This window comes from Arvicanthis niloticus, chromosome 18 (genome assembly GCF_011762505.2).
Source record: "Arvicanthis niloticus isolate mArvNil1 chromosome 18, mArvNil1.pat.X, whole genome shotgun sequence".
In the NCBI taxonomy this organism is placed as follows: domain Eukaryota; kingdom Metazoa; phylum Chordata; class Mammalia; order Rodentia; family Muridae; genus Arvicanthis; species Arvicanthis niloticus.
This window is the reverse complement of record NC_047675.1, coordinates 43,490,389-43,511,735: the sequence shown is the minus strand read 5'-3', so window position 1 is coordinate 43,511,735 and position 21,347 is coordinate 43,490,389. Positions and strand designations below refer to the sequence as shown.

The 21,347-nt window shown below is 45.5% G+C and overlaps 1 long non-coding RNA gene across 2 annotated transcripts; it reads left to right on the top strand.

Moving 5' to 3' along the window:
* Window positions 1-509: 509 nt before the first annotated feature.
* On the top strand, window positions 510-21,232 carry LOC143434987 (uncharacterized). Of its 2 annotated transcripts, XR_013104910.1 has the most exons (4): window positions 510-861; window positions 2,979-3,055; window positions 17,248-17,381; window positions 21,074-21,232. It is a non-coding gene; the product is annotated as an uncharacterized LOC143434987 (long non-coding RNA). The 2 variants fall into 2 exon arrangements; XR_013104909.1 differs by lacking the exon at window positions 17,248-17,381.
* The last annotated feature ends 115 nt before the right edge of the window (window positions 21,233-21,347 follow it).

Sequence of the window (21,347 nt, the reverse complement as noted above, 5' to 3'; positions counted from 1 at the left end):
ATCCTCTTGAGGTTTTCTTCCAGAAGTGGTTATTTCTTAGCTTTCAATCACGTTTGAGTTGTATTAAGTAAATCACATGGATTTGGCCAATTAAACAGTCTAGCTTTCTTGTTCTATAAGAAAATGAACAATATGTCCTCTTCGTAACGCAGACAACCCATCAGGGCAGGAAATAGGCCTGTTCTGTGTACTGGAACACAGCCTCTGTGTCATATGTGCAGTTAACTCTACTGAGCAGGTGGGTGCACTGACAGCCAGCTAGTCTCCCCCTCTGAGATCACCACTAATGGCCCTTGCCTGTGACTCTTAACACTACCCAGTAAAGACACTCGAGTTCCGGTTAAAAATGCAGGCTCAGGAATGTCTACAAAACGGCAGGTGAACAAGCTCTGAAATTGTTCCTTTCCTCGTGAGAAGCTGAAAAAAATGAGGGTGGGGAGATGATTAGGAAGAGTGACGTCAGAAAGCTTTGTGTGTACTTTACCGTTGTGAGGCAGGAGGTTTGTGTGGGTTGGGATGCTGCCCCCAGGTGCGTGTGCGTGTGCGTGTGCGTGTGCGTGTGTGGTGGTGGTCTAAACATGCTTAGGCCATGGGAAGTACCACTATTAGGAGGCGTGGCACTATTGGAGGAGGTGTGGTCTTGTTACAGGAAGTGTGTCACTGTGGGCGTGGGCTTTTACGTTCCTATGTTCAGGCTCCTCCCAAAGCAGAAGAGAGCCTCCTCCTGGCTTCCTATGGAAGCCAGACTCTCCTGGTCACCTTCAGATCAAGATACAGAACTCTCTCCTGCTCCTCCAGCACCATGCCTACCTGGATGCCTCCACACTTCCCACCATGATAACAGACTGAACCTCTGAACCTGTAAGCCAGCCCCAATTAAATGTTGTCCTTTAGAAGAGTTGCCCTGGTAAGGGTGTGTTTTCACAGCAATAAAACCCAAACTAAGACAGGGTGGTGGTGGTGTGTGTGTATTTGTGTGTGTGGTGAGTGTGTTTGTGCGGGGGGGGGGGGGGAGGGGTGTATGTGTACATATGTGTATAAGACAGAAGACAACTTTGAGTGTCCTTCATCGTGTGCCATCTTTATTTTCATTGAGGGACAAGGTCTCTCATGACTGGAACTCTTACAGGCTACATTGGCTGCCCATCAAGTTATCTCTCAGAGCAGACATGCACACCATCATGCCTGGCATCTTTCAGACGTTCCAGAAATCAAATCAGAGCCTCACTCTTTCAAGGCAAACTTTACAGCTGAGCCACCTCCCTAGTCCCTCCAGGTGGTTTTTTAATCTTCCACCAAGGAGGGATAAATGGTTCCAAACAGCAGATACAGGTGCTCCTGCAAGATGCTAAATGGGGTGCTCCTGAGTCCTGTGGAACCATTCTTTCCAGTGATTGGTTCAGTGGGTGATCAGTACCCCGTGGCTGAGAATACGAAGGGTCAAAATTGATACAAAAAAGGACCTGGAGTCCCAATGACCTCTTACCATTTCCTTTGAGCAGGGCCAGATCATTTTGGGACATGTTCTCTCTCTGGCCATCCTGGAGAGCCCTCCTTCAGCCAAAAGAATTCTTCTGCAAGCCTATCTGCTCAAACCTGGTTTATCTGATTTTCCTGGGCTGCAGCCAATAGATGCTCAGGAGTAGTGGACAACACAATCAAATCCGTGATTGTTGTTTGTTTGCTTGCTTTGTGGGCTTTTTGTTTCATTTTGACAAATTTTTTTTTTTGCCGTTTGTTTTGATTTTTGTTTTGTTTTGAGAGAAAGAGAACAAGAAGTTGGATATTTAGAGAGGTGTGGAAGATTGGGGAATCTGGGCAGGAGAAAATATGATAAAGATATATCCTATAAAATTTGTTTTAAATAAATTTTTTAAAATGAAAGAAATGGATTTAGCTGGCTCACAGCATCTCCAAGCTTTGCAGATTTGTCGCTGTCTGCTCCTGTGGTTTAGAAACCCTGGACACCAGGAAATATACTCTCCTGGCCAGGAGGGCATTAAACAGGGGTCTTTGGAGAACACCTGAAAGAGAGCAGGGGCAGAGTGACGAATCAGAGAAAGATTTTTACAGAATAGGATCTGCCCAACTCTCACAAGGAGAAGGAGCCAGAAGATCAGAACATATTGCCAAAGTTAGTATGAGGCCAAGCAGAGCAATTCATTGAGAAGCCGAGAGAAGCCAGGTTGCATCAATCAGCTTGGAAGAGGAGTTTGAGCCAGAACACCTGAGTCAAACCAGCCAGCCAGTGCTCAGAACAAAAAAGGGTGAGCTTATTCAGCAGGAAGTCTCAAAGGCTGAAAACATTCTAGGCCTAGATTAGATTGTATAGAGGCTAGAAGCTCCCAGGACTGGGCCCAGGTTAGCAGACTGAGGCAGTAAGCCTCGGAGATGACAATTACTACAGGAGAATAAAAGATAGCTTTACAGGTTAATTACAACCCCCTCACCCATACACACACATACACACACTCACTGTATTTTGCTCACGGTGTTCAACATGAGGATGATGTCAACCCATCTCACCCCTGCTCACTAAAGCACTCAGCTTCAGGATCTCAATGGGGTAATGGCTCCTGCTTGTTAGAAGCTCGTGCTGTGTGGGGCTCTCTATTTTCTCAGTGCGGTAACAACTAGATACATTGTTACCACCTGTTTACATGAGAGGGGACTCGGGCTTGAGGAGGTGATGTACTTTCCCCAGTGTCACCCACCTAAGTGGCCAATGCTTAGATTTGGACCAGGCCTACTTGAGTTTCAGAAACCCAAATTTTCATTCTCATTCTGTCTCCGTCCGTCTGTCTGTCTGTCTGTCTGTCTGTCTGTCTCTCTCTCTCTCTTTTCTTGGTCTCTCTTTCTTCTTCCTCTTCTTCTCCTATTCTTTCTTAATGGGGTCTCATGTAACGCAAGCTGGCCTCTAATCCACTGTGTGGCCCAGGATGACCTTGAACTCCTGATCTCTTGCTTATATCTCTTAGGTGCAGGGATGGCATGGACCACCACAGCTGGACCACCACAGCTCTGAGGATAGAAATCAGGTCTTCATGTGTGCTCAGTGAGTAGTCTACTAACTGAACTATACCCTCAGTCCCCCAAACTCTTAACTGCCATGTTTAAAGTGGCCTTATTGTTTCAGTATGACACAACCCAAAGCTATACATCACGCCAGCTGCATTAGTGGCAAAGATAAACAAAGATAAACAAATGGTTCTGTTGCAGAAGGTGAGTATCTGTAACAAACTCATAAGTTACATCAATAATCCATCAAGGTATGGGTCTGCGGTAGACAGGGAAGCGTGTGAAAGGCTGAAGCCCTGTCTGTTCTGTGGGGAGCGTGGCATGCTAGAGTCGGGTCTGACCCTCTTTGGGCATTCTCTAAGACTTGCTTTTGCACCTCACCATGTGCTAACACAGGTCATGCTCCCTGTGCCTCCATCTCCCCTCTGAATCGCTGTCCCGGGAGCAGAGCTGTAGTGGGTTGGCCTCATGTCGATTGTATTTTAGTGCTAATTTGGGGCCCGCAAGACTGGTTACCCCAAAGACAAAAGAGAGTCTACACATAAGAAGTTGAGTGACCTGTCCCCGGTTAATTGTGATTGGTAAATAAAGATGTCAACAGGCAATAACTGGGCAGAAGAAGCATAGGTAGGGGTTGGGGTTTCTCAGGTTTGGGGAGAGAAAGGACCACGAGGAGGAAGGAGGAGGAAGAAGCCACCATAGAAGAAGAAGAAGGAAGAACACAAAGTAGAGGAGAAAAGAGAGCCGCCATGGGTTAGCTGAGTCATAAAATCGTGGCCATGTGGGCTGGCCAATTGAAATTAAGAGCAGCCCTGATGAAACATAGTAAATAGTAACTGATAATTCAGGGTTATCGTTAAGAAGGTAGATTCTAACAACATGGAGGGTAGGCAGCTAGCTGCCCAACTATTGTGGTGCCTAAGGCATATTAAGAACATAAAGACTGTGAGAGTGCCTTTCATCTGGGAACTCAATGAACAAGACAGGGTAGAAGCCCCGGGCTGGGGTTTTTAATAATTTCTACCACACAGAGCCCAGGTATCGCTCACTGCTGGTAGACATTACCTTCCCTGCAATCTTGCACCACGGTGAAAGTGGGATACAGACATGAGAAAACCTTGCAAGGCATAGAAATGTAGCAACATGACCTTCCTTCAGAGCTCCAGGACTGCCTGAGGCTTTCCTTCTCTGAACCCCTTGGAAGTGGGGTTTGGGCATTAGCTACCACTTCCGAGGGCCTTTCTAGGACTTGCCTCTTCTGTGTGTGTTCATGTATATACGTATGGAAGCCAGAGGCCAACCTCAAGTGTCATTCCTCAGGCACCATCCACCTGGTATTTCAGAACAGGATCTAACACTGGCCTAGAGATGGAGCGGTGGGTTAGGCTGGTCAGTCAGCAAGCCCCAGGGCTCCTCTTGTCTTCAGTTCCACATCTCCACAGTTCCCAGGATTCCTCTTCCTTTCAGTGTAACTTTCCACAGTTACGCCCCTCATCTGTAAAGTGGAGATAATACATTCCTGCGATCTCCCCGGGGAGACTTGTGTGGATTAAATGACAAGCAGCCTTTCCGTGTCCTGCGCATGGGTCCTTAATTAAGGATGGCTCCTCAGAGAGCAGTAGAGGGGCTCGCATGAGGGAGCTGGTGGGATGTGGGAAGGCTCTAAGGCATGTGAGTCGGTTCTGAGGCAGTCGGGACAGATGCTCAGCATACAATTAGGGATGCTGGGCTGGAGACCGGAGGAGGAGAGCTGAGCGCACAGGTATGGCGGAAGCGTCTCATCAACTCTCTGCAATAAGACGTTGCTTGTGCATTTGTTCTGGCTTTGACTGTCCCCATTCAATGTTGCTTCAGGCTCTAAACTAAAAGTGAGAACTTTTTGAAGTTGGAGAGTCCAAGCCAGAAGACAAACAGTAATTGAGATTTTTTTTTTTCTGCTTCGAATTCAGAAACCTAGAGACATTCCTGTTAATTTCTTCCCTGGTTTGAAACCACACGGGACTCAGAGTCAGTGCCCCAAATGAGGCATTGGCCCAGCCCTCATCTCTATGTATTCAGAATGCTTTCCTTTAAGACATGTTTATTGGCACACTAATTACTGATATTCTGGGGTGTGGTGTGATATTTTGTTACGTGCTGAGATGGTCTGTGTATGCTCCGCCCAAGGAATGGCACTATTAGAAGGTGTGGCCCTGTTGGAGTGGGTGTGGCCTTGCTGGAGTAGGTGTATCACTGTGGGTGTGGGCTATAAGACCCTTATCCTAGCTGCCTGGAGGTTAGTATTCTGCTGGCAGCCTTCAGATGAAGATGTAGAACTCTCAGCTCTGCCTGCACCATGCCAGCCTGGATGCTGCCATGCTTCCTACCATGATGATAATGGACTGAACCTCTGAACCTGTAAGCCAGCCCCAATTAAATGTTGTCCTTATAAGAGCTGCCTTGGTCATGGTGTCTATTCACAGCAGTAAAACCCTAACTAAGACACATGCTACATGCTTACTGTGTTTAATGAGCAGATGACAGCTGCTGGCACAATGATTACTTCTCTGTATTGGGAACAAAATCTTTGATAGCTGTCTTGAAGTGTGCAGTCGAGTGCCGCTAAGTATCATTCTGTTCCTCTCAACTGTGCTCCCAAACACATTAACTTCCCTCGCTGCACCACCATCACTACCTCCCACCTGCCCCATGCATGCCCTGTCCTCTGATAACCACTCCCCAAAGGTTCTCTTCTCTCATCTCCATCAGTACCTTCTGTGTGAGTTAGAAGATGCAGATGCAAATCTGGGGCTGACTCTCCCAGTGAACACAGTGTCCTTTTTTTTTTTTTTTTTTAAATTTATTTCATGTATGTGAATATACTGTTGCTGTCTTCAGACACTTCAGAAGAGGGCATTGGGTCCCATTACAGATGGTTGTGAGCCACCATGTGGTTGCTGGGAATTGAACTCAGGACCTCTGGAAGAGCAGTCAGTGCTCTTAACCACTGAGCCATCTCTCCAGCCCGAACACAGTGTCCTTAAGTTCCACTCTTGGTCTATAAATAAGACGTGGGGTGTTTGTTTGTTTGTTTGTTTGTTTTTGTTTGGTTTGGTTGGGTTTTTTTTTTTTTTTTTTTTTTTTTTTTTAGACAGGGTCTTACTATGTAGCCCTGGCTGTATCAAACTTGCTATGTCAATCAAGTTGGCCTTAAACTTGCAGAGTCCCACCTGCCTCTCCTTTTGAGTGCTGGGCTTAAAGGTGTGCACCACCGTGTCTAGTGGAGTTTTAGTTTTTATATCTAGGTAATATTCCTCTGTGTTTCTACACCACATCTTGTTCACCCATTGACCCATTAATGAAAATATAGGGAATATTTTTTTATCTCCTGAAGTTTTTATTATGCTTAGTTTCTATTTTATTTCCCAGTTATTTTCTTTATATATTTGCATTTGTTATAGTTTTATTATGATTATTAGCACACATTAATAATACAAACTACATTGCTGCATGTCCATACATAAATAAACCCATGTATTGACCATACCCATCCACCCTTCCTCTACTGTCTCCCACCCCTCCCTCCTCCCTTCCTGAGAGCTCTACCTCTTATGACCTCTTAAATTCAAGAGTCATCTCTGTTTTGGACTTGTCTGTTATTAAAGAATTATAATGCGTGTATCTTGATAGAGAAGTGTAAAACAAACAGACCAAACAAAAACACCTCTAAATATGTTACTCAGATATAAAAATGAAACTCTACTACTGAACACGGTGGCACACACACCTTTAGTCCCAGCACTCAAGAAGCAGAGGCAGGTGGATCCCTGTGAGTTCAAGTCACAGTCACAGGATACCGAAACTTGGTCTTTATGCCTAGCTGAGGCCCAAGGGCTGCACATGTGCTGAGGTTTAGTTAGGTATTTTATGACTTTGTGTCCGTTGGAAATAGGAGTCTTAGTTAGGGTATTACTGCTGTGAACAGACACCGTGACTAAGGCAAATCTTATAAGGACAACATTTAATTGGGGCTGGATTACAGGTTCAAAGGTTCAGTCCATTATCATCAAAGTGGGAACATGGCAGCATCCAGGCAGGCATGGTGCAGGACAAGCTGAGACAACTACATGACCTGAAGGCCAGTAGGAGAAAACTGGCTCCCATGTGGTTAGGAAAAAGATCGTAAAGCCCACATCCACAGTGACACAGTTTCTCCAACAGGGCCACACCTCCAAATAGTGCCACTCCCTGGGCCAAGCATACTCAAACCACCACAGACTCCTTCTCTGATTTACTGACCTCCGTTAATGGGTAGGCTTAGCCACTGCATTTTGTATGTCGGTTCCGTGTCCTGTGACCTGTCTATCAGTTCTAATAGTCTTCTGGTAGAGTCTTTAGTGGGCTTTTATCTGGAAACAAGAATAATCCCCCTTCTCCCTTCCTACTCGTCCGTGCTGTATCCTTTCTCTTGCCCACTTGCTCTGCTAAGATGCTCACCATGTATTGACAAGAGTGACAAGAGTGGACACCCTTGGCTTGTTCATGATCTTAGAAAAATACTTCCTTTTCCTCGTTTGTAAGACATAAGCTATGACCTTGTCACGGAAGCCTTGACTGCGCTGAAATGTGATCTTTTTACACCAAATTTGTTCAGGACTTTTTCCATGAAGGGAAGTTGTATTTTATGAAGCGTTCTTTTGACATCTCCGGCGATGATCATGTGGTTTTTATCCTTGACTGTTTATTCTTACGTATTACATCTATTGATTTGAGTGTCTTGAACCTCCTTGCATTCCTGGAATTAAGCCAGAATGATTCCGGTGTGTGATCATTCTGTTGTACCGATGAGTTTAATCTGTAAATATTTTGTTGAAGACTTTTGCACCTATGAGCTTTCGGGGTTTTCCTTTTGTTGTCTCCCTTGTCCAGCTTTGGTGCAGTGGTGGATACGCTGCCTTATTTTCTGTATTTCTCACATTTTCATGTTAGGGTTTATGCATCTGTTGGGATGGCTCTCTCTTCCACATGTGTGTAAAGACTTTCTCAGTAAGCAGCTTTTTCCTTGTGGTGTGAAGTGTGATGTCAAATCCTGTGTCATGATGATGAGTGTGTTCCCAGCTGCGCCCCATAGGGTAACCTTCCCTGTAGCCCCTTTAGCTGGGCCTGGTAGATTTGAGTACCATGTATATCGCATCCACGACAAAGACACGCTGTCTGCAGGTCTTACAATCATTCAAAGTGGTGTGGTGTGGACAACAGAGAGCGTAAGGTTTGTGTTGTGTGTAGTTGTCAAATAGTAGGGGTGTAGCCTCTATCGGCTGATGGAGGCTTCCTCAGACACCGTGGTGACTAGCTGTGTAATTGCAAGTGATTTAGAGGCAGGTCATGGTGATAGCCTAAAGCCCTTGTCCTCTACCTTGGCATTGGTCATATCCAGAGGTCCTGTGAGGTAAGTAAACACAGATTCCCTCCTGCAGGTCTCATGGCCAGGCTTGTTGGCAATGAACACCTTGACATGCAGTGTGTGCCTGTGCAGATGACTGACAGGCAGTGTCAGGAGACTTGTATCTCTCCTCTCTGCTGCTCCTGGGAGGGTGACCAGCCAGGAGTGGGACTTCAAAGCTCTCCTCCATGTGCCTGCCTGGGAACCTGTCAATAACCCTTATTTGGTTGATTGGTTGGTTGGTTTTAAGACAAGGCCTCACATAGCCCAGGCTGGCCTGGCCTCAAGATGGCTTATGCAGCTAAGGGTGTCCTTGAACTCCCGATCTGCCTGCTTCTACCACCCAAGTGATGGATCACAGTAGTGCACCACCATGCCCAGACCCCTATCCTTTTTTCTTTTTCCTCCTTCATTTTTTATCCTTTTATTTTTGAGATTATAATACAATTACAACATTTCTTCCTTCTCCTTCCTTCTCCAAACCCCTCTCCACTCTCCTTCAAATCTATGGCTTTTTAAAATTGTTATTGCATATATATATATTCTTAAATATAACCTGCTTAGACTGTACACTTGCTTATCTGTCTTTAGGGCTGGGCATTTGGCACTGGACAGCCAATCAGTGTACTCTTCCCTGGGGAAAACCACCTCTCTTGCTCTCAATTTTCTTCAGGTGCCTGTAGCTCTTCGTGTAGGGCTGAGGCCTCTTGGGCATTCTCCTGTCCACTTGGGCTTGTCTGATGGCACCATCCTTGTTCAGCTTGTATTTAGACGGTCATGTTGGTGAAACTTTATGGGTGTAGCTTCTAATATTTCAAGGAGACACAATACTACAGCACATTCCCTGATCCTCTGACCCTCAGAGTCTTTCTGCCCCCCACCTACCTCCACCCCAATGTTCCCTGAACCTTAGGTGTGGGAGTGTTTTAAAGATGTGTCCACTGTGACTGCTCCACAATTCTGCATTTTGGTCGGTTGTGGTTTTCTATAATGTGTATAGCTGGTTGGGGGGAGGGAGGGGGAGCTGGGTATAGCCAGAATTCCAGTGGATCCCCAGATCCCCTTAAGGGAAGGGATAAGGAAACAAAGGAACCCAAAATGCTGTTCTAGGAAAAGTCATGGGTATCAAATGATCTGTTTCCCAGTGTCCTCAGCCCTGAGGACACAGAGCCACACAGGGCTTTTCATGTACCTGGTCTCAGAAGACTGATTCTGGGTAGTAGCACCCTCCAATTCCTTCCCATGAGACAGTCTGCACCTCTCAGGTGTTTGTGTCAGAGTCACCCCAAGACCACCTCATGAGGCAGCCACCTGCCGAAGCAGCACTGTAAAATATGCATGAGTCTAAAATTGAAAAGGGGTGGAACATTGTCGGCCAGGAGCAATACAGATTCAGACCATAGGCCCCACCTTCAGATGGCCTCTGGCCATAGCACCTTAAGAGTTCATGGAAGATGCAGATACTCTATGTCTTTCACCAGTTTAGCATGTATGTCTGTAAGGCTCTGGCTTCACCAGAGCAACTTTCTGGGACTCTGTCTCCCCTACCCCCCACCCCCCACCCCCGCCATCCCATTACTGGATTTTCAGGGAAAAGGCACAAGCTCTGGGAGTCCTGTGGACTGGGCTCAGCCATCCATCCATCCATCCATCCATCTATCCCAATATGTCCCAACTAAGTAAAGAGCAGAACAGGGAAATTTAACCAGTGTGGCCACTCTGAGTAGAGGAATGGAGAATGGGGTCCAATGACCCACCCCCAGGTCTATCTTCGTGGAACTGAACATTTAAATAATAGAAAAACTGGTGCGGGGTGCAAGATCTGTGCATGACAAAGCACTGAGGATCGAGGGGTGACCTGGCTTGCTCAGTACCTCATTTCTGCCTCTGCACGGTTGTGGAAGGAGATACCACTGTCCTCATTTGACGGAGCAATCTGACAAATACAAGCCTCTAGGCCCTGCTCCAGGGCACACCTCCCCATCATCGATAGTTGCCCTCATTTGGAGGGTGGCCTGACCTGTGAGGCTCTGCTGTTCCTGTAATCCAGGGTGACCCCTGGCTCAGGACTGGAGACCTTAGGTGCCTCCGAAGTCTGGAGCAAGATGATCCAGGCCTGACTGGAAGTCCCCCCCCCCCCGCCCCCCGCCTCCGACCCACCCCCAACCCTGTACTTTTGTCTTGGTACCTTTGGCCTTGAAGAGGGATAAGATGAGGTAGCTCCTACTAGTTGTCTTATAGACACCAACACAAGTGATTGATCCGTCTGCAGACAGAGTTAAGCAGGTAACGGGCCCCATGCAATGGTGGGATATTTAATGAGAGCTGAGGTACTGGGCTTTCAACCTGCTGTGACTTATATTGGGCACCCAAGTGAGTGAATGCTTTTTAACAAATGTAAGTTCAGGGCCTGGAGAGATGGCTCTGTGGTTAAGAGCACGGACAGCTTTTACAGAGAAGCCAATTTTGGTCCCCAACACCAACATGGCAACTCACAGCAGTCTCTAACTCTAGTTCTGAGGATCTATGACCCTCTTCTGGCTTCTATAGGCACTGCATGCACACAAAACAAATACACAAATAAAAATTTAAATAATTTGAGGGGAGAAAACATATTTTGTACATTTATTGTAGAATGCACTAAGAAACCCTAAATTATGGGTTGTAATAGTATTCATCCATCACTGTGTGTAGAATTCTCTTGCTAAAGAAAATGTTATATTTGTCAGTGATTCTCTGAGGTTGCCAGCCACTAGAAAAACTGGCTTATGGGGAGTGGGTCTTCTGATGTGTAATAGTCTAAAAGGATGTACTGAGCCATAGTTCATCAAACACAGATAAATATGAGGAAAGACACAAGGTGAAACCCAGGTGCCCAGTTCCTGACTATATCTATAACAAACAACGGAACAGCAGCTATCTGTAAGACTGTAACCATATGGGAAAATTCCTCCCACAAGCAGCCATTTTGCAGAAGAATAAATACTGATACAGATTGGGTCACACAATGCTACATTGATCAAACTCCCAGTACCAACACTGAGGTCACAGTAAAATTGCTCATAGCACATTTCCATGGTTTTTTGTTTTGGTTTTTTTTTTTTTTTTGGTTTTTTTTTTTAGACATCTTCAATGCATTCAAATAGACATTTGTGTTTTAGTAAAGTAGGCACTCATAAACCCCAAGGCACTCTTTGTTTTCGTTTTTTTAATGGTAAATATTTTGCTCTTCGTTTTCTCGAAGCCGAGCATGTAATTTGCATGTCTGTCTCTAGGTAGCTCTCCCTTAACAGTGGCTGTCCCTGGGAAATCAATGTGACAGCTCAGAGCAACACACTGTCTTTCACATTGTGCTGACTGCTCTCATTATTCTGCTAATTTAAGAAGCACAGTCCTGTTGAGGGCCAGACCTGCTGAGGACAGAGCTCATTCGCAGCAGGCCTCCGCAGGCACCAAGGCAGTGAGTGGTTTTGCTTAGTGATCTAATACATGCTGTATTTTGGAGCAGGTTCCATGTGCTGTTTAAAAGAATCCCCACTCTGCAGCTGCTGGGTAGAGTGTTCTATGATTTTCTGTTGAGTGCATTTGACCTATAGTATGATTTGCACTTCTCTGTTGCTCTTTTGAAAGGATTTGAATGGTGAATCCATAGTAAGGGTAGGATGTAAATGCCCACGCTATCATTTACAGGAGCTTGCATATCTCTTTAGGTCTTTTGGTATTTATACATGCATGCTACGTACATATAATCTTAGGCTAGAGAACACATAATTCTTCTTGCAGCGATTTGGAATTCAGTTTACAGCATCCACATTGGGCCACTCACAAACACCTGTAACTCTGGCTCCAGAGGACCTAACACCCTCTTCTGGTCTCTGGGGACACTGCATGCATGTGCACACAGACACACACACACACACACACACACACACAGAGAGAGAGAGAGACAGAGACAGAGAGACAGACAGACAGACAGACAGACACAAACACACTTCAAAATCAAATCTTTTTAACACTGAGTTATCGACAGTCTTGTAATAATATCCTGCTGACTTGATCTCTTGGCCGTGACTCGGTGACTGTCTTTTCTTGTCTCCCTGTCTGAAAGTCTGTTAGTTGTGAGTACAACTACTCAAGCTTGAGTTTGAATTCCTATGTTGGTTTGTTGGTTTGTTTGTTGTTCTCTCAGCCCAGGGTTGGATGGTAACCTTTTGAGTCAGTCTGTACATACATATTTTAAATGAGCAACTGAGACCATTTACACTCAAGTTATTGGTGGGAAATAGAGACTTGTTCCTGTGACTTTTTTTTTAATTACCTCGTTTGAGATATTCTTTTATTTTGATTGGTTGGTTGGTTTGCTGTTTATGGCTTGATGGTCTAGTGTATCAGTCATGTTTGATTATTTTCTGGTTTTACCCGTGTATCTACTCCAGTTAGATTAGCGTCTTTCCTGGATCTTTGTGGTCTTTCTCTTTCATCCATGTCTACATGGAGTCCCTTAAGCATGGTTTCTAATGTAGTCTTGAACCTCCTCAGTTGGTGCTCATCTTGGAAAGTCTTCTTCTGTTCCTTGGTTCTGAAAACCATCTTTCTGAATGTTGTTCCAAGGTCTTCCGTTCTCTTTGTATCCCTCTACTGTGAACCAACTTTAAAGTAGACTTCCTTCTGTTCCTAAGATAGACTTTCTGGCTATATTAACCTTAATTGGCAATTAGTTTTCATTTCATGTTTTTTCAGAATATAAAACAGCACCCTCTGTCTTCTTTCCTATGGGGTCTCTGCTGAGAAGTCTGCTGGCAGTCAAACAGGAGTGTCCTTAAAGTGACTTGCCATGTTACTCCTGTGGGGTCTAAAATTCTGCCCTGAACTTCTGGCTACAGTCTGGCTACGTTTTCTAGTCACCTCTGTTGGTGTCCACCTGGAGATGCTTATCTCAGTTAGGGTTTCTATTCCCACACAAAACATCAGGACCAAGAAGCAAGTTGGGGAGGAAAGGGTTTATTCAGCTTACACTTCCACATTGCTGTTCATCACTAAAGGGATTCAGGGGATGGACTCAAATTGGGAACCCTGGAGGCAGGAGCTGTTGCAGAGCCCCTGGAGGGGTGCTGCTTACTGGCTTTCTCAGCCTCCTTTCTTATAAAACCCAGGGATGGCACTGTCTATGGTGGGCTGGCCCTCCCCCAGTGATCACTATAATTGAGAAAATGCCTTACAGCTGGATCTCATGGAGGCATTTACTCAATGGAGGTCCTTTCCTCTCTGATGACTATAACTTGTGTCATGTTGACACACAAAACTAGCCAGTGCAGTGCTTCTGTCTTTCCTGAGAGTGAATGGGTTTTCTGTTATTTCACTGAGGGGGTGGGGTTAATTAAGTGATGACATCATACATGTGTATCTGGTCAATACGGTTTGTTTTGTTTTGTTTTTCACTCTCAGGGCTAACGTCTTTCCCTTTGCCAATCATGCAAACATTTGATTAATATTTTAATGGTGCTTTTAATGCCTTAGGAATCCTCTCTCTTTTTCCTTTATTACTGTCTGAATGTAGTAGTTTGAAAGATGTCTTCAAGCTCCAATCTGCTTTCTTGCGACCCCACCCCGTAACTCTAACACCCAGACAAAATTATATGTGACTGGCCACATCCTAATCGTAGATGGCAGTCTTATGCCTCCCAGGTCTTGGGGATGGCATCTTCTGTGTTCACCCATACTGTAATATTTAGTGTGTCTGTGTCAGTGAGTTACCTCTGGCTCCAGAGGCAGCTGCCCAGTGAGCCAGCAAAGAATGGGGTCCTAGAGATGGGAATTTTCTGGAATCCCTAAGATGGCTCCTGGCTTAAAGACCCTGCAGATTCATAGCAAGCCAAGCAGAGTCATTTTTCAAAGCCATGCTACGGTGCAGATCTAAAACCCTTTTAGACTATAACTCTGCAATGATTGTGAAGCCTTACAGGGCCAGGAGTGGCCAGCATCTGCGCTGAAACTTTGCTGGAAGCCTTTCTATCATCTGCCTCATACGGAAGGGAAACAACCCCCAGCTGTGGAGCTATGGGCATCAGGTGAGGGCCCTGCCCTGCCATGCTGGCTGCCCAGGGCTCTGGATCTTACAAGGCATTCATTTCCTCCTGTTTATTCCTGTATTTTCCACGAGCTGCCCCCTTTCATTTATAGCTGGGCGTCTGTTGCTTTAGTTCTTTGAGGACACCTTTGTTTGGCCCCTTTGCCCTGCCCACCCACTTATGTGTAGTGTAAGGCAGAGGTCAGACTTCAAGTGGAGAAACCAATACAAAAATAAATGTGTGGCAGACACAAAACAGGTCAGACCAGTTGTCCTAGTTTCCTGTCTGCTGCTGGGAGAGAATGCTCTGAGAAAAGGCAACCTAGGGAAGAAAGGGTTTATTTGACTTACACTTCCGGGTTACAGTCCATTACTGAGGAAGTCAAGGCAGAAACTTAAAAGACCACTTTCATGGTCAAGAGCAGAGAGAATGATAAGCACATGGATACTTTTACCATTCAGGATCTCACTAATTAGGGAATGGCACCGCCCACAATGGGCATCGATAACTTTAGAGAATCCCCCACATACATGACCATGGGTAACCTAATCTGATCAGTTGATCAACTGAGGATTTCCCAGGTGATTCTAGGCTTTGGAAGGTTCACCGTTAAAACCTTCACACTAGTGATCAGTACTCGGGAAGCAGTGCTCAGCTGATACATACAATACCCAATGTATGTATCTATGGACAATAATCACACTATGGGAACAACAGGTAGTGTGGGGAGCCTATAGACTCAGACACCCTAGACTGTTTGTAGCATGTCTATGTGTTGTTCTCTGGATTTTTCTTTGATCCAATAGCAACTTTTTCCTCAGTCCCTTGTTAATGAGTTGATGGAATTTTGGACATTGGTTCCTGTCCTTTTTAAAAATGATTACATCACAGTTGCAAGTTCTTCTTTGTTTGTTCCTATGCCTTGTTCATGTGCTACCAAGAGTTTCACTATGGGCTGTTGTGAAGTCTTCAGGCTGGAGTGACTAACTTTGATTATTGATTTCTGATTCTTGATAGCTAAACAGCATGGCTTCCTGTGTGCCAGGGAGGCTAGCCGGCAATAAAATGCCATTGTCTTAGTTAGGGTTTCATTGCTGTGAACAGACACCATAACCAAGGCAATTCTTATAAAGGAAAACATTTCATTGGGGCTGGCTTACAGGTTCAGAGGTTTGTCCATTATCATCATGGCAGGAAGCATGGCATCATCCAGGCAGACATGGTGCTGGAGAAGGAGCTGAGAGTTCTACATCTTGATCCAAAGGCAGCCAGGAGGAAGCTCGTTCTCCTGTACTGGGTGGAGCTTGAGCACAAGGATCCCTCAAAGCCCACCCACACAGTGACATACTTCCTCCAACAAGGCCACACCTACAACAACAAAGCCATACCTCCTAATGGCACTACTTCCCATGCGCCAAGCATGTTCAAACCACCACATCAACACTCTTAGCACATCACACCCGCTGCCCCCTCTCCCTGCCCAAACACACACACACTTTTCTGAGAAACATGAATGCTTACAACAGCCATATTCACTCTTTCTGGCTCTAACCCTTCTTCCAAAAGCTAACAAATAGAAGAGTGGGTTGTGCATTGATTTATAATTGTGGGTTTCTTCAAAGACTAAGTTGTGTTTTAATTTATAGCTGTGGTTTTCTAAAGAGTGACTCTTGCTGAGAGAAACGGACTTGTCACCTAGAGGGGAAAAAATGTAAAAATAAAATGGAGACTTGTTTTTAAAGTGGGGGTGGGGTGAGGAGTGTGACTTTACTTTTCTCATGGCTGAACCCTTTCTTCATTCCATTTGGGATCATAAATAGTGAAAAATGACAGGCTTTAAAAAAAAAAAAAAAGAAGTTGGGGCAAACACTGTATTTATCAGATTGTTTTTATTTTTTTTTTGTAATGTAATGCAGCCACTTAGCGTTACATTAACAATAGCCAATATCTCTATGTCTCATTCTGTGTTCTCTGTATATATGCAAGCACATATTTTTCATATAGAGTTAAGTTTTAATAATGAGACACTAGTTTGCACAGGCAGCTTTGTTAAACCTGCTGAAATCAGCAATGTGGGTATTTCTGGGGGATGCAGTAGCTGTGGGCTGAAGCTCTTGAAGGAGGTGTTCGATGTTTTGAAAATTAAAAACCCAAGGCAAGGACTGGATAGCTGTCAGTGGTTGGGAGTACTTCCTGTTCTTGCAGAGGACCCGAGTTTGTTTCCCAGCACCCACATCAGAAGGCTCACTAGTGCCTGTCCTCTGGTTCCAGGGGTTCTGATGCCCCCTTCTGGCCACCCCAGACACTGCACTCACATGTACAAATCCACACTCCGGGCACAAATCTACCTAGTTAAAAAACCAAATTAAAATCCCTTTAAAATATTTAAGTAGGGCCCAAGTCACATCACTGGGTGACTTCTAAATGCCAACTTTGCCATCCTACAGCTTTCTGGAATTCTAGCTGTACTCACTTGTACAGCTAGAATGTTGCTTTGGGGGTTACCTTTAAGTTCGGTGTCACCCATGTACAGAGTAATCTGTATTTCTGTTACAATGGGAAAAACCGAGCTCCTTGAAGCCATTCTGACTGCTTAATATAATTCAAAATCCAGCATAATGGTCCAAGCTCAGCAGTCTTAAAGTGTCATCTCTCAACTACCTCGGACACAATTCTTAGAATCTGTGTGCGCCCTGTGAGCATTCCTAAATCAACATCTAAACTTTCCCTCTTCCACAGCTGCAAAATTGCTACAGTGTAGACACCGCACCTTCACATAAGAGCAACATTCCTTTTCAGACCTGGTCAGGAGGCTCTGATTGACAGACAACACCCACCCTTCAAAACTAACACAAATGAGGCAACTTCGAATAGTAAGTTTTCCTGTCTGCCCTGGTGCTCCTGGAATTATTTTCATCTCATTTCCCCACCCTACACCCTACATATTCAATTACTCTGGGCTTTCAAGCCACTTAACTGTATCTATTAAACAAAATTTACATATTATCTATCCACTGATCATGAGGCTCTAAGGCTTTAAATTCTTTTAATTGTGCTTGATCAATAAAAATACAAGATACAAGTGGTAACAAATGAATCGTTAAACACAATAAAAAGACACATTGGAAGCAGGAGACAATGGTGCTTCCTCCCAGTGACTCACTCCTCCTGGCTTCAGGTCAGCACCTGCCTTTCTGGGAAGAAGCCAAGGTCCAGCCGCCATTCTGTTCACCCTTTTAAGTTTCTTGTAGGGAGGGGTGGCAGTGAGCCCTGCTCACACAGGTCAGGAGACAGAGCTGAGACACTTCAGGATAGCAGCATAGCCGGGCTCTTCTTCATAGGCACATGTTAAAACATCTGTGTGACTCTTATGAAAGTCTCAGTGTTAAAAGTCAAAAATCCACCGGGTGTTCCGTCCATTCACAAAAGCAAAGGCCAGGAGCCACCATTCTGGGGGTTGGATGTGAAAGGGCTTGTGTTCTGTTGTCTGAGCTTTGTGAAGGTGACAATGCACTGTCTGCTTAGATGAGTCTCAGGAGAGGAAGGGAACAACAGGGAGACTGAGTCTGCAGGCAGTACCTGCTATGTTCTAAATGTTCTAGAATCATGGATTCAGTGGCGTTAAGATCCCTGGCCATGGTGACTTTTATTTATGTTGTAATCTGGTCAGGAAACATATAAATGACTAGATTTTTGTCATGCAGCTTTGTTAAAAGGAGCAGCGTGCATAGGGCTAGGAATGGAGAGGCAGCTTGGAAGTCAAGACCACTAGCTGGTCTTACAGAGGTTTGGTTTCTTGTATCCACATTGTATGTTTTACAACCATCTCTAACTCCAGCTCCAAGAAATCCAACGCCCTCTGCTGTCCTCTGTGGGTACTGCACTCATGTGCACACACTAACCCACAGACACACACATGCACACACCTAAAAGTAAAAGGAAGTCTTTTAAAAGGATTTTTTTAATTTCCCCCAAACATTTTTTATAGTAAACTGGATGCACACACCATGCTAGGCTAGAGGATTCTGAGGTCACCTTAGGAAAAGCCTCTACACCCTGTTTAATTCCTGTAAACCTAAGCCTCAGAGCAGGCAAACTGTCTAGCTTTGTCTACTGAAATTTCCCATGCCCAGTAACCTTTGCCACCCCAGCGTTGTATTTTCTCATGTCATAACCAATGTACCAAATAATTCGCAAAGGATGGTGAGCAAGCCAGTGTGCATTGTAAGGGTCTCTATGATCTGTAAAGAATGATACCCCAGACTCAAGTAATACACAACAGCAAAGAATGTTTATTCTGCAGAGAACCTGCATGCAGGGATCTACCATACATCAGAATATAAGACCGAGGTGTAGACTTTGCAGGGTCAATTTAAAACCTATTAGTGGATGACTTCTTTCCCGTGGTTAGTTGGCTTTATCTCCAGGGATATGGATGCCTTTGTGATTGGTTAAGGCTCAGGGGGATTTGGAAGGCTTTTGCTGATTAACTACGGTTGGATCAAGCTAAGTGGTAGGGCAGCTTCTACAGCTCCCGATTGGCTGCCTATAAGGTTGGCTCAAGCTAGGTGGTGGGGCGGCTTCTACAGCTCCTGATTGGCTGCCCATGAGGTTGGCACAGGCTAGGTGGTGGGGCAGCCTCTACAGCTCCTGATTGGCTGCCCATGAAGTTGGCTCAGGCTAGGTGGTGGGGCAGCCTCTACAGCTCCTGATTGGCTGCCCATGAGTTTGGCACAGGCTAGGTGGTGGGGCAGCCTCTACAGCTCCTGATTGGCTGCCCATGAGAGGTAGTTGCCCCTGGAATTGACTTGTTTTGGACTTTTCTGATTATGGGAAACAGAAACGTAGACCTAATCTCCCAGACTGCCAGTTTGGAGTCTGACATAGAGTCAGCCTGGCTCCGGCTAACTCTGTCCTCTCAACATGACACCGTCTATGGTTGCTGTCACCAGTGCTGCTGCTATCGTTCAAGATGGTCGTGCTCTCCCGTCTAGACATAGACACATGGCATCAGGACAGGCTCAAGTGATCCTTCTATAAAAGAACCAACTTGGACCCTGGCATCAACCACCAAGAACCAAATCAGTGCATAACCCACTCAAGCTCAGGGCAAAAGAACCTCACAAGCGCCCTCTAGTGACAGACCAGGAGAACATTCTTCCAAGCTCACTGGTACAGCTGCTCCTGCCTGCCCCTGCCCTGATGGGTGTGTCTCTCTATGGACTTCACACCTCGCTGTAAGAGAGATGCTTCCTGCTGCCTCCTACCTGCCATATCTCATTTCTGAGATACAGTAGCAAAGATACCAATTTTAAGCCATAAAGACTCCAGCCTTAGCAATTGGACTTGAAAACAGAGCAAGGTGGGAGGGATAAATGGAAAAATGACAGCAGTCCACGTTCTACTGTGCAGAGGTGACAGAACAGTAAGGGGCCATTACCTCGTCCCAGCCAGTGGGAAGCTGCTACCAAGCCTGACATGTTCTTCTCTGCCTCCTTCACCCAGCCTATCACCCACTGATTCCTTTCCTTCCTTGTCAATTACCAAATGAAATACAAAGTTGGGATCAGAGGCGTTACAAGATAACGCTCCTCCTAGGTCTTCATGGGCTCATGGTGGATATGGCCCCTGAACCTAGTCACAAATGCTTTCTTCCAAGGTCAGAAATGGTTAGCTTGGAGGTTGGTCTATGAAGGAGCTGTGCTCAGGAAACTTTTGGGAAATGGAGGGACAGAGGCCTTTGCTCAGAGAGAGCTAGTTTTTAATCTTTTCTCCAGAAACACATACATTAAGGCTACCAACTTGAATCTCACCCAGAGGGTTTCTGACCCCAGGTCCCATAGAGCAGCTCACTGTTGACTCCTCTTGTACCCACGGCCAGATCTCAGCTGTTCATAGCTACACCTGCTTTCCCAAGTCAGTTCTCCAACTCACTGAGAAGCCTTGAGTTTACTGTCTGTCTCTCTTCTCCTTTAGGGGTTTTATAAAGCTGGGGAATTGGGCTAGAGAGATGGCTCAGTGGTTAAAAGCACTGACTGCTCTTCAGGAGGTCATGAGTTCAATTCCCAGCAACCACATGGTGGCTCAAAACCATCTGTAATGAGATCTGATGTCCTCACATGGGTATCTGAAGCCAGCTACAGATCTGATGTCCTCATATGGATATCTGAAGACAGCTACAGTGTAATTTGGGCCGGAGCAAGCAGGGGGCTCAGTGGGGCCCTGAGCAAGCCAGGCCACAACAAGAGGGAGAAGGGAAGGGGGAAAAATTAAATAAATAAAGCTGGAGACTTAGCTCAATGTTAGCACAAGGGCCTGAGTTCAATCCCCAGCACCAACACACACACACACCTTGTTAAATCCTGAAGTGTTGAGTGATGTCTCAGGTAACTGTGGACTGGGTAGGACTGGGTAGGTGTGCCTGCCTCTCTACTCCAGCCACAGGTTTCCTGTAACCAACTCCTCTATACCAATACCATCCAGAAATTTACTTGATTCACCCACATGTTAGATAACCCAGAGAAATTTTCCTATAAACCTACCTTTCAGCTTTCTCTTTAACCAGCAACATGTTACTGTTGGCTGTGGCCCCAGGACTTTAGCAGCAGCCTCCTACCAGACTCAAGAGGACCCTGGATATGATGAATTGGAACAGGCACAACAAGGACATGCAACTGCTTTGCCAGCGGTGGTTAACACACATTGAGATGAGCCCCTGACCAGCCTTTTGGGGCCATATGGAATCTAATGAATTACTTCCCCATGTCTCAGCTCATCTTCCGTGGAAGTCAATTACCTGGGCCATCGGCAGAATCTCGTTCACCACAGAGGACTCCCTG